Raw genomic sequence first — 13,769 nt, 5'->3', positions numbered from 1 at the left:
TGTGCTTTACAATTGTGAATCAGGAAAATTTTAAATTACTTTCAAAGATGTCCAATTATGTCCAATTATAAATTACTTTGTTCCATTATGAATCAGATTTGTCCATTATGTCCATTTATGTCCAATTTTAAATTACTTTCAAAGATGTTCAATTATGTCCATTATGAATCAGATTTGTTCCAATTTTAAATTACTTTCAAAGATGTTTATGTCCATTATGAATCAGATTTGTTCCAATTTAAAATTACTTTGTTCCAATTATGTCCACCATTCCCTAATTCATTATTTTTGGAATTAGGCCATGAATTGATACTTTTTTTTTCACTATTCTTTTTGTGTGGTATGAACAATTGTGCTTTAGATGGAATATCAAGGAAATGCGTATTTTAGCAACCTAATGAATGAGTTTGACGTTGACCATGATTTTACCACTGCATTATGCTGGTTTGAATTCTTGTCCATTCAAGTCCTGGTTTGAATTCTGCTGGTTTACATTTATTGCTATTTATATTTTGCTCTTTAAACCACTCACTAAATCCTGGATTGAATTCTGCTGGTTTGAATTCTTGTCCATTCAAGTCCTGGTTTGAATTCTTATCCATTCAAGTCCTGTTTTTGCAGGTGTTCTGGTTGCACTCAAGAGTACAATCTCCACCATCCGATCATCCTCGACGAGGCCACCGACTTCTTCAATAAACACGGCGTATCTGACTTCACCTTCGATACTTGTAGACTCGTATGTCCTCCTCCTTGTTTACTTTCTCAATTGGGTTTTTTTGTAATTAGGGTTTTGATAACATTTTCGCCCTTTACAGTGGGGATGGAGGTGCCGCGGAAAACTCGCAGTAAGTTTGAGTTCAGTTGTGTGTTTCTCTACACTTGATTTTGAAGAGGGTTTTTCGCGATCTGGGCCGTGGTTCAATCCTCTGTTCGGTTCGAATCTCAGTAAGTTTGAGTTCAGTTGTGTGTTTTTTAAGTGATGTGTTTCGACACTTTTGCCTTGATAGATTTTTGTTTTGTTTATTTTTTTTGTTTCTTCGAGATTCATATGTTTGAGTGGTCTCATCCCAGTTGGAACCACAATTCTATCTCCACCATGGTTCTAACAAGTTTCTTGTTTTAGATCGTAGAAACGTCACCCCATTAGGCAATTCTTGCAATTAAGTTTCTTGTTATGGTATTTTTTTTTGTTTATTTTTTATTTTTTTATCAATGGGATGTGTGTTAGTCCACTAGGTGGTATTGTTGTATCTTGTTTGATTGCATTCTTGAGTTTTCTAAGTAGTCTCAAGATAAGGTTGTTGTTCTTCACGTATAAACCGTTAGCTTGCAATTCCTTGGTGATTCTTTCAAGGGTTAAGTGCCCTTCTTTTGCATTAAGAGTATATGGTATTCAGCATGAAGACAACACTAAGAAACGACCCCTAAGGTAATTGAGTTACAGAATTGATCTAAACAAAGTAATAAACTAAGGATCATGTATAAAAACACAATAATGTGACACAAAAGAAGGCCCATGGAACACTAGCTGAGCCCATGCGCAGAAAATCTTAAAAATGAAAAAAGAAGAAAAAAAAGATTTTTGACTCTTGAAGCATAAAAAAGATGTGGAAAACTAAACTAGCAGCATGTCTAATTCAGGGTAATGAGATCAGAATTCAGTTGTATATACTTTCAACTTCTCCTGCCATTTATCTCCTAAATCCCTCCCTAGCTTGGAAATATATGATCCCAACCCAATGAGCTAAAGGCATGGCATATTCAAATTTTAAAGATAAATATCATTTTTTTTTTCTTCTCATGAAATGTGTATTGTAATTTGTATAAACTAAAAGACCTTTGCCTCCGCTCCATTCCTTAGACTTACAAAGACATTTTGCTCACAATCTTGTACATTGTTTCCCATTTTCCGAATTTTTCACTATGGTTGAGATATATATTCAAATATACTGTTAGAAGTAATTTAGGATTATGCAGCTTTTTCTTCCTCATTACTCCTTGTTTCTGTTCCGTGATTGATAAACTAATGACTTTAAGGAATGTAAGAGAGATCTTGGATCAAGTTTATCTTTCCACACACTTCTGTTTTCATGTTTGTTTTTTAGTTAGAGAAAGAAGTAAAACCGTCCTCGAAAGTACGTGCAGATGTTGTAAGAAATGGATTCTTAAATACCCAAAAGGGTAACGAATTGTTCTCATGAAATTCCTGTCATGCATTATTTTAGGGATTAAACTTGAAAGCTTAAGTCAAAGTAACATTCTGATGTTTCAGGAGCTTCTAATGGATGCCAAGATGGTAACAAGGTATCTGGTCAGCTGCATAGATATGAGCATCTGAGTAGAATGGCAGCAATTGACGAGTCAGAAAGCCTTTCTGATATCGATGATGTTGAGGTATGCTGCAAGTTTTAAAGCAAGTTGTGTTCTTGACTTAATTGGTAAATGTTACCTGATTGACTTATCAGATCAGTGAATTTATAACTTCGAAACAATGTCAAATTTTTTACAGGTTGACAAATATCTGCACAGTAAGGAAGAGATGCATTACAAAAAGATTATTTGGGAACAAATGAATAGTAAACATAATGCTGCCTTTTCTTTGTTCCTTTCTTTCAGATATTACCCTCTTCGAGTGTAGGTAATTTGGAGCAAAAGTTGGTTAATAGTCATGATGCTGTAAATACCCATGATATGTAGCTAATGAGATGAAATTGATTTGACAACAAAACCAATAACATTTGTTTTATTGTACTCACGGCCTTTTGACTGCTATAGTCTTTCTGTAAGTAAAATCATAGAAGAACGAGCACTAGTTTAGATGTGGAGTCCTTTGAATGTACTGATTACACAAATAAACACATGTAAAGCCCTTTGTTGTATTGTTGAATATGTTGCCAAGTTAGATATTGAATACATGCATTTGTCTAATCTCAAAGAGTGCCATTCAATTGAAGCATGTAAAACTCAGGAGATTGAGACACGCTGTCCTGCTTCATTTTCTGGTAGGAATATTTAACCCTCATTTCGCCGTAAAACTGTTCTAGTTTGCACCTCAGAGGATCCTCACATCCGTTCACTTTGTCTCTTCTATTAGCACCACTTTTTGCACTGAAATGATTTGAATAAAAAATCTAAATAACCATAGGGGGGAGAGAGAAAACATTAATTCAGAGTTCTGAACTTATATAGTAGAAAAATGTCGGTAGTTCATATACTACATAGCATGTGAAATGCTGAAAGCTCATGGAATACCCTATTAGCTGCAGAGATAAATCTCCTAGTATGTCATCAATGCCGCATTCTTTGTACTCTCGGAAGTGCTTTATGGTTTGATTATGAGATGTGAGCCAAACCTATCCATTTTGTGGCCATATGCACCATAGTTAATGGGAAAACTAAATAACCAAATCCAACCGATGTGTATTGGGCCAGTTTGGTTTGGTTAGTGATGGAAACAAATCAAAAATAAGAATTGGAAGGGTAGAACAAATTGACAAATACCAATCCCCACAACACAAATGGTCTCGACCTCAAGTTAATGGTCACTTGAATATAAACTTACCTTCCCACTGAATTTTACAAGACTTCAGCTCCATTGCAATGACTCCAACCAACGTTGCCCTATGGTAATTCAATGGCGCACTTAACAAAGGAAACTTCAGTTCTTCCTGCCAATGAAGGTTGCAGCCCTTTTTATAAATGAAAACGAGACGTGGAGGAAAATACAGTCGTCATTGTCATTTTCTAATGTTTTTTTTCAAATACAGTTTCTAAAACAGGTAATTGTATGATGATAAGCCGCGTGTGTTTGGATCAAGTTAGATGGAAGGATTGAAATAATCATTTGGTGGGATTATTCATCATATTTACATGAATTCTCAATTTCAAATCTAACAAATCAAGTTACAATATGATGCCATGTTATTTTACTGTTATTTTTGTTCCATTAATCTGAAATTTATTACTTGCTATGAGACAAAGCTACACTGAGAGTTGGCTAATGTATTTCTATACATCCATTTCAATGTCTTTACAGAGCCAAGGTGCCGAGAATGCCAACACGGAAGGCATAATTGCAAAATGCGATACAAAGTTTAACAAGAAGTTTAGCACCGACAGATTGAGTCTGAAATAAGAAAGTATGATAATGAATTTGACCGCAAGACTGATTACGGTGAAGGTGTTGAAAGCTGTGGAGCGTATGGTGTGGATTATGATTATGAGGATTGACATGAGATATGAAGAGCTTGGCTTTATGTTAAAATTTTAAAATTTATTATTTGATGTTACATTAGTTTATGAGAAAATTTTGTAAAAATATATTTTATTTTTCTATAATTTTTTCTTTCCTGACACATTCATCACATGACGATGAATATGCTATGAACATGTGCCCTTACATAGCTTGAGAAAGAAATAAAAGAAAATTTTGATATTATTTATTAGAGAGGCTTTGCACACCTTGTTTTCTGTTTTGGTAATATTAAGATAAAATAGTTCTGGAGTATTGAGCCCCTACAGCATCCGTTAATTTGAATGATGCTTTAAAATTATAGGTTTATTATGGATTGAATGAATTATTAGGAATTACAGGTGTATTGTTTTCCTGCTTTGGCGACCAATTTATTAGTCGCGACAAATAAATTATATTTTTTTCACAAAAAATGACAATTGCCGACCAAGAGTTTTGGTCGCAAAAAATACATCTATTGCCGACCAAAAATTTTGTTGGCCGTGGAAACTCACTTTTGCCGACCAACAGTTTTGGTCGAGAAAAGTAACAATTGGCGACCAAACTAATTTTGGTCGCAGAATGTCACAATTGGTGACCAAAAAATTTGGTCGCGAAATGTCACAATTGGCGACCAAACTTTTTGGTCGCGAAATGTGTCAATTGGCGACTAAGAAATTTGTTCGGCAAAAGGCGACTTTTCGCAACCAAAGTGTTTTAGCGACAAAATGAATTAGTCGCGGTAATTAAATATTTAGCGACCAAAAATTTAGTTGGCAAATCCAACTTTTGCCGACCAACGAAAATTTTGGTCGCGAATTACTTTTGCCGACCCTCAATTGGCGACCAAACTAGCGACCAAAAAAATTGGTCGTGGATAACTTTTTCCGACCAAAAATAGACTTTTAGCGACCAATTTTTTTGTTGCTAAAAATGTTAATTCTTGTAGTGAATCTTCGTAAAGAAACCATTTAATAACGATTTTTACATGTATAAGTAGTTGCTCAAGGGGATATCTAATAGTGCACAATAAGGAACACTAGGCACAACTATTGGGTGTTTGGGAAGTGAGTTTTTTGTAAGTTTTTTTAGTTGTAGTATATTATTGGAGAAAAAAAAAATTGTGTTTAGGAAGATAGTTGAATTTTTTTGTGGTTGGATGTGATGTTTGTGAGAGAAAAAGTTAAATGATTATGAGGTTTGATGTGATATTTTGTTTGGATTTGTTTTTTTTTTTGGTTTAACCAATTTGTCTTTTAGTGAAAAAAAAAATAAAAAACTATGTTCCTAAACACCCATGGTCCATGTGTGAAGGGTTTTTATTTATAGTTCCTTCAATTGACACCTTGTGTACTACATATAATTCTCTGTAACCCAACAATTTTCTCCATGTTGTTGTGAAAAATAAATATCCGAACTTAGTTCTTTACATTTCCTTCTTAATGGTAATTAAAAACGAACAGAGGCCTAGTTTGGATGCGTTAACATAATCTAGATGAGATGATAAGCACTCAAGTACGAGCATCATTTCAAAGAAATGAAAATATATATATATATATATATATTATTTTTTTTTTTTGTGCTTCAAAAGTGTAAGACACTTCTCATAATTTGTCAATTTGGCCTGTTTGGTGCAGCTTATTACAAGTTGAAGCTAATAATAAAAAGGGTCCAGCTTGTCTCAAGTTGAGATCAAGACTGGACCCGTCCAGTTCGGCCCATGGAGCCTATTTTTTGGACCCGTTTTGATAATCCGAATCGTTCAATGTGTAGAACTCGTCGAGTTCTACAGGCCTGTAAAAAATCACGTTGATCGAATATAAATAACTATGTGATCAAATCAGTTTTGTATAAAAAAAAAATGGACGGTGAAACAATTAACGGTTGATAAAAAACTGTTTTGTTCACATAGCTATCGATATCCGATTAACGTGATTTTTTACAGGCATATAGTACTCGACAAGTTCTACACATTGAACGGTTCAGGTTATCAAAACGGGACCCGTGGTGGCCCCCCACGGGCCCAACAGCACAGTCCAAGATTGGACTAGACCAAAGCCACTGCCTAATAAAAAAGTAGAAGCTAAAAGCACCTCTCCTCAACTTTCAGATAATTAGCTTTTTGTAACAACTCTCGCCACTGTTTACCGATAAACTACCGATTACTGCTAAACTGAGACTGATTATGATTGGTAATTGAACTGATTGAAATACTGGACTGACTGACTGAAATCTGAAACTGATTGATTGAATATATCTGTTTGAATTGCATTTCTATCTGTTGACTGTTTAATTATCTGTTCAGTTTTTATGTTTAAACTGTTAATTGAAGGCCTTATCGGCAGCCGAATCCGAAATCGATTAATGTTCTATGATGGTTAGAATTAATGTGAAATTATGGCATATTTATCTGAAAATTGATTTGGTATGTTTTAATTAGATTAAAATGGGTCAAATTGCATTGTGGACTTAATTACTATTTTGCCACTGTGAGTGGCCACTATCTAGACCACCTTTGAGCCTCATTACACCTAGATCAAACATTAGCTCAGCTCATTTCCCTTATTCTTGCCGACCAAGAGAGCTAGAGTGAGAGGAAGTGAGTTCCTCCTTGATAGTTGCTTGTAAACTTGGAAATTTTAGAAGATAATTGTGAATTTGAGCTCCTACACCTTATAATTCAAGACTTAGGTTAGGATTTCACATTTTCATTGATGTATTTAAGATTGTTCCTGCATGGTTCTTGAGCCTCTAGAGAGCTAAGTCATGTCTTAGTCTAATAATGTTGAATTGGAGCTCATTCCATGCATGCATGTTGGTATTGTTGAGTTTTAAGTTGATTTCATGGATAATTGTTGCATACTTGTACAAGTTCTAGCTAAGGTTCATGAAACCATCATGTTTTTGAAAGATTTGACTCATTAGAGCATGTATTGAAGCTTTGAATTGATTTACAACTCATGCATGTTCATTTGAATTGTTGTCATGAAAATTGATTTGAAATTGGGTTTGTTTGAACTACCCTTGGGCTTTGATTTTACAAATTGAGCTTTGAGCCATGTAATATTATGTGTTTACAAGAGTTTTCCAGAAAATGGGCCCAAAGGAATCGAATTTGATACATTTGTAGTTGAATTTGGGCTTGAGGTTCAAATCTGGGAATTCCAGATTTTGAACTCACGCTCGAGCGGGGTTACTGGCGCTCGAGCGTGGAAATCGTGCTCTCAGCATTTTGTTCTGTTTTTAGGTCAGCTCGAGCGGGGTAATTTACGCTCGAGCGGGACCTTGTGTTTTACGCTCGAGCGGGTGTCGAGCGCCCAATCGAGCGTGAATTTCACCTATCCAGCACTTTTGACTATTTTGCAGTACGTTCGAGCGTCCAAGTCTGCGCTCGAGCGGAAACCTTTGTCTGCATGTCCGCTCGAGCGGATTAACCTACGCTCGAGTGAGACCCCTGTTTTCTGAAAATGCTTTTAAAGTGCATCTTTGCATCCTCATTTCATCTTAGGCATTCTTAGGCCTAGTTTAAGGTATCTTAATGAGGATATAGATGTAGAACACACCGAGGCAAATTAGGGATTAAGTTATTATTTTCCCAACTGTGTAGCTTAGTGTGTGTTCAATCTATAAACTATGTAGGGTTGGCGACTGGGGATGCGCTCTAGCTTTACTGTAGCCCAGAACTCTGTGAGTAACAATTGTTTAAAGATATGTTCAAAAATGATTATCTTCTGAACAATTGAATTGTACTGTTTCTGAATTGATACTGTTAATAGAATGAATGTATGTCCTCTATTCTGAACTGTATTGTGGCATCCTTAGCAACTACTGTTACTAACTGTTACTGTTACAGAGATCTCTGTCGGTTCCCTTGTTGGAACCACTAGTATTTACTGATTGATGGCCATCATTAACTGTTCAGTCTTTTAAGATCTACTGTTTACTGTACTGTTATGCTAATGGATGTACCACATATGACTGTACTGACTGAACGACTGAAATACTGATTTAATGAACTGTTTTCATTACTGTAAGGACATTCATTCTAAACCTCTTTACGCATTATGTTATTTACTGGGCTTTAGCTCACTGCTCATATATATATGTAGGTGTACAGGCACCAGACCGCGGTTAGAAGCGTCGGGGTAAGCTCCAGTTTTGTCAAGCCAACCACTGTGCCTCACTGCGAGGTTCCGAGCCTGTCAAGCTTTGGCTTAGGGGTGTTTGAAATTCCCCCATCTGTTTTGTAGACTATATAGACTGTTACTGTACTGTTTAATAGGGATTAGGTCCCTGATCTAAATGATTATAAATGATGTACATACTGTTTTGTCACTGACTGCATATATTTATGAAAAGTCTTTTTGGCATACAGACTGTCACAGCTCATTGGACATTGTTTATTTACTGTATTGGCTTCCGCCAGGCCCCTGTACTCTATTTTACTGTATTACTGTTAAGCAGGCCTTTGGTAATCTCGGATTACTGGTCGGTTACGGTGCTAAACCCATAGAGGCGGGTTTGGGTCGTGACAGAGTGGTATCAGAGCGATACTTACCACGAGTTATACCGCATACACGTGTCCAAATGAGATATAGGATGTCCTAGAAAAGCAATTAGGGGCATTACATGAGCATGAAAAGTGTGTGTGGCTATGACATGACTGAATATATGCTGAAGTGATAAACTGTTTAAGTATGCAACTGCTTATGTTTAAAATTGCTTTAACTGCTTATAGTGAAATGGATAATACAAGAACTGCAAATGAATCTGAATCCTCATCCTCTGAGGCAAGAATGGAAAGACTGGAAAGAATGATGGAATTAATAACTGAAAGACTAGATCAACAACAGAATCAACAGCCCCCACCTCCTCCTCCAGTACAGCCAGAACAGAATATGAATGTTAATGATGGGGATATAATTGCTCTCACCCAGAAGTTCAGCAAAATGAAACCGCCATCCTTTCAGGGAGGCCTGGAACCGTTAAAAGCTGAAGCATGGGTTCTTGAGACTGAAAAATTGTTTGAGGTTTTTCCGTGCTCTGAAGCACATAAAGTACTATTAGCCACCTTTACCTTGCAAGAAGAGGCTAATAGGTGGTGGATGCTTATCCGCGATGATAACACTGTAATGACTTGGGCTCAATTCAAAGGTGCCTTCTTCGAAAAGTATTTCCCTCAGTGTGTTAGGGACAGAAAGGTAACTGAATTTGAACAGCTGAGACAGGGCACAATGTCCGTTGCTGAATATGAAACAAAATTTACTGAACTTGCCCGTTATGCACCACACATGGTGGACACTGATTATAAGAAGGCCAGAAAGTTTGAAGGCGGCCTTAATGTTGCAATACTCGACAGAATAAATGTTCTGAAATTACCGAATTATGTAAATGTTCTTGACCGAGCTTTGATGGCTGAATCGAACATCGAGGCACTGAAAACTGAAACACCAGCGTCTGAATGGCGTGGTAAAAGGCAGGGTTTCAAATTCAAGAAAGGCAAGCATAACCCTTTGAACAAGAAACAGAATACGGGGTCAACAATTAGCCCCAGCCAAGGGAGTGGTTTCATACCACCCTGTTCTGAGTGTGGCAAGAAGCACAAAGGGGTCTGTTACAAAATATCTAGAGCCTGTTACAAGTGTGGCAAGGTGGGCCACATGGTTAAAGACTGCCCCCCTGCTCCACAAGCCAATAGTAAAGCTGCACCAAGCATGGCAGCATCAACTGTTGCACCAAAACCGAACCCCAAAGCTACCGGGAAAGAGCCCATGAGGCAGGGCCGAGTGTTCGCCCTAGTACCAGGAGACGTGCAGAATACCGAGACCGTTGTGTCAGGTATGCTCTCTATTTGTACTCAAAATGCTTATGTACTGATTGATTCGGTGTCTACGCATTCATATGTGTCGCTATAGACGTCCCAGAACGCCCCGGGAGGAACGAGCTCCCGTTCTGTTCATTTTGGGGTCACTACAGCTCAGGACTCTCAAATTTGTCACGGTTCTAAGTCTGAACCAAAGAGTCCAAATCCGGCAAATCGTTTTGAGAAAAAACAGATTTTTTGAAAGAAGTGTCAAACATGGACTGCTTTGCCAGATACAGAGTCGCCACCTAAATGTTTTTTAATGGGAAATTTAGGAAACCCTGACTCGGTGCCAAAGGCCACGTGTCCGTCATCACCAAAGTTGCCTCGGCTCGGGAACTTGGGTACGATTGGGGAAGGTCACTTCGTGAGCACCCCCGCTCGCCCGATCAAAGATCGGCCTCTACTAACCATAATATCTATTTTTGAAAACATTGTGTGTTCTTATTCCGGTTATTAGCCTAGGTTACTATGTGATGCGCACAGCATACAAGTATAGACTGAGTCGCCTGAATTGGAACAAAACATTTCATGTTCTCTTTTTGAAAACGGTTTGCTACCCGCAGGTAGGCTTGAAACTTTTAATGATTTATTCCAATTTAAGTAACCCAACCTTCACCCACAGGCATTCAGGCAGTTATATCACATAAGCATATTGCCTCATGGTAAGCATGCTATCATGGCATTCACTCACACGCATGCAAGGATGCTAAAGCATAAAGCTTACCGGGTACTCCAAGCCAAAAAAGGAAGCTAATTAGAAATCTATGCATGATCCTAATTATATAGAAATGCCTAATGCAACACATGCAAAAATGCAACTAAAATAGGCTCGGCTATTCTAAACATGGCATATGAAATGCTACAGCTAACACGTATTCAACTTTGAAATTGAAATACAATGCAGTTAGTATGATGCGCCGAGCCCGATGCATGTAAAACAGATGAATGATGCAAACATGCTGTCATACTGTATGCTAATTTAAACATGCCCTAATCTAACCATCATAAGCGGATAAATAAAAGGGAGAAAGACGTGGGGTTGAAAGACATACAACACACACACGCACACTTATTACGGTTATGCCCTCGCGCAGAGGGTCCGAATAAATATACAGTCCCAAATAAAAGAATATTACAGTCCAAATAATATACAAATTCCTAATTAATTAATGATTTAACTAAGGAAAACTGTAAAACTGGCATGCAAGCCAGGGCCTGCCTTGCTTCTGATGGATGATGCATGTCCGGATTGTCTTGCGCGGAAATCCACCGGGATGTCCCAATTAGCCTCTGTTTAGCAGTTATTCTTGGAAAGCGTGCCGAGCTCCGAAAAGTTGTTGATTCTTCATTTTGCTGCAACAGAGAGCAAGAAAGGGGCATAGCAATGTATTTTCACAAATATATGCATGCCTCGATCCTCGTACCACCAATCATGCATACCGAGGCATGATGGCCGAGGAGTCGAATTGCACAACTCAATATAGAATGAATGCACATGAAAACACAACAAGAACCTAACTCCATCATGGGTAATCCGGAGTGTCGGTGACTAGGGAATTGAGATACGTTCCGTCACTCGGAGTACGAAATGCACCTCGTTTCCCGTGCCCGGGCTAACTCCTATTCTGAACACGATGCAATATGCATGACATGCATGAAATGCGACTAAGATACAATCCTAACATACACAATGCTATGAAAATGGGATGCCTCGAAATGCGTGCACACGGGCACGCAAACCGAGAAAATGACAGAATGCGATCTAAGATACAACCTAGTATGCACTATGCTGTAAAAATGAGATGCCTCGAAATGCGTGCACACAGGCACGCAAACCGAGAAAATGACAGAATGCGATCTAAGATACAACCAAGTATGCACTATGCTGTAAAAATGAGATGTCTCGAAATGCGTGCACACGGGCACGCAAACCGAAAAAATGACAGAATGCAATGCAAATGACATGGAAATAGGATATGGGCTTACACTAACATGAGAGAGTCTCAGCCACACTCACATAAGAGGCCGATAAATGAAAATGAAGTGCCTTGAAATGCGTGCACGCGAGCACGTAAACCGAGGCAATGGCATACGCAATGCAATGGCATGGAAATGACATATAGAATGCAACATGGACTTATACTAACATGAGAGAGCCTCAGCCACACTCACATAAGAGGCCGATGGATGAAAATGAAGTGCCTCGAAATGCGTGCACACGGGCACGCAAACCGAGGCAATGGCATACGCAATGCAATGGCATGGAAAATGATATGCAAGCATGCTAATGGATTTTCAGCAATGAAATGTGGGGGAAAACAGCCCCGAAGTGAGGCGAAAACACACCCGATGCATAGAATAGTCCCGAAGCATGAATTTTGGGACCCGAAATGGCCTATAGCTATACCAAACATGCACAATATGGATATGCAATGAATAGACAGAAGCAAGGCAGCCCCAAAATTAGCATTTTACTAGTACAAAGCATGGCCAAACAGAAAGCAAAGATAGGGCAACAATGGCATGCAAAAATGGCCCTAAACATGAGGTTATGAAGCAAGTGGTATATGTAAAACCCAAACTGAAAAATTCCCTTCTACAACATTTAAGAGGGACCAAAAATAAGCATATTTACAGAACTGTAAAAAACCCAAAAACAAACATAGACATGGCTAAGCTTTTGTGCAAGAAAATGGGCCAAAAGGTGGCCAAAGAGGCAAGTGGTATATGCACAGCCCAAACTGAAAAATTCCCTTCTACAACATTGAAGAGGGACCAAAAATAAGCATATTTACAGAACTGTAAAAACTCCAAAACAGTATACAAACATGCTAAAAATGCAATGCAAAATGAGGCTCAAAAGGTGGCTATAACACAAAGTATGCAAAGAATTCACCAAACAGCCAAAGACCCTTAATAAAACATGTTAATAAGGTCAAAATAAGACTATTTCTAGGCTTGTAAAAAGACCAAAAACAGAAGCATGATAGGCTGCCAAAGCATGCAAAAATGGGGACCAAAAGAGAGATATAACATGAAGTGACATATGGAGGTCCCAAACAGTGATGAGCCCTTCTTCAATGTTGAAGAGGGGCTCAAAATAAGCCTATTTACAGAACTGTAAAATGCCCAAAAATGGAAGCATAATGGGTTGCCAAAGCATGCAAGAAAATTGACAAACAAGGGGATATTGAAGCAAGTGCAATATGGGGGCCTCAAACAGGGTTGAGCCCTTAATGAAACAAGAAAATGAGCTTAAAAGAAGGCCACCTCCAGTTTTGGTCGGAGCTCAACTCAGCAAGCATGTATGGCTTAAAGATGGTGCCAAAATGAGCTAGAAAAGATGGCAATTGGACTTACCTTTGAAAACCAACACTTTTGTTGCTTCTTGGACCAGATTTGGTGACTCTAAGCTGCTGGAATCCCCTTCTTTGCTGCTGGAATGGAGTGGTGATGGTAGAGCTTGAAGATGATGAAGAAATGGAGCCCAAAACTTGAAGGAAATGGGGTGATATGTATCTATCTCCTCCAAGCAACTCTTGTAACCCTTTCTCTAGAGTTGGGAGGCTCTCTATATGGATAAGAGATGGAGAGAAGAGTCTAGCCAAAGTGGAGGGAAAATGAGGCCTTTTTTCCCTCCAAAAGGGTCCCCCGGATGTAGATATTTTTGGG

General features: G+C 38.3%; 1 long non-coding RNA gene across 1 annotated transcript; it reads left to right on the top strand.

The window, feature by feature from the left end:
- The first annotated feature begins 324 nt into the window (after positions 1 to 324).
- LOC145813383 (uncharacterized) lies at positions 325 to 1,788 on the top strand. The gene is made up of 3 exons (XR_014356389.1): positions 325 to 444; positions 608 to 736; positions 816 to 1,788. It is a non-coding gene; the product is annotated as an uncharacterized LOC145813383 (long non-coding RNA).
- Positions 1,789 to 13,769: the final 11,981 nt, after the last annotated feature.

Source organism: Camellia sinensis, chromosome 15, assembly GCF_055761805.1.
Source record: "Camellia sinensis isolate YWXY chromosome 15, ASM5576180v1, whole genome shotgun sequence".
Lineage (NCBI taxonomy): Eukaryota > Viridiplantae > Streptophyta > Magnoliopsida > Ericales > Theaceae > Camellia > Camellia sinensis.
Note: the sequence above shows the minus strand (reverse complement) of the source record. Positions and strands in the feature narration are given on the sequence as shown.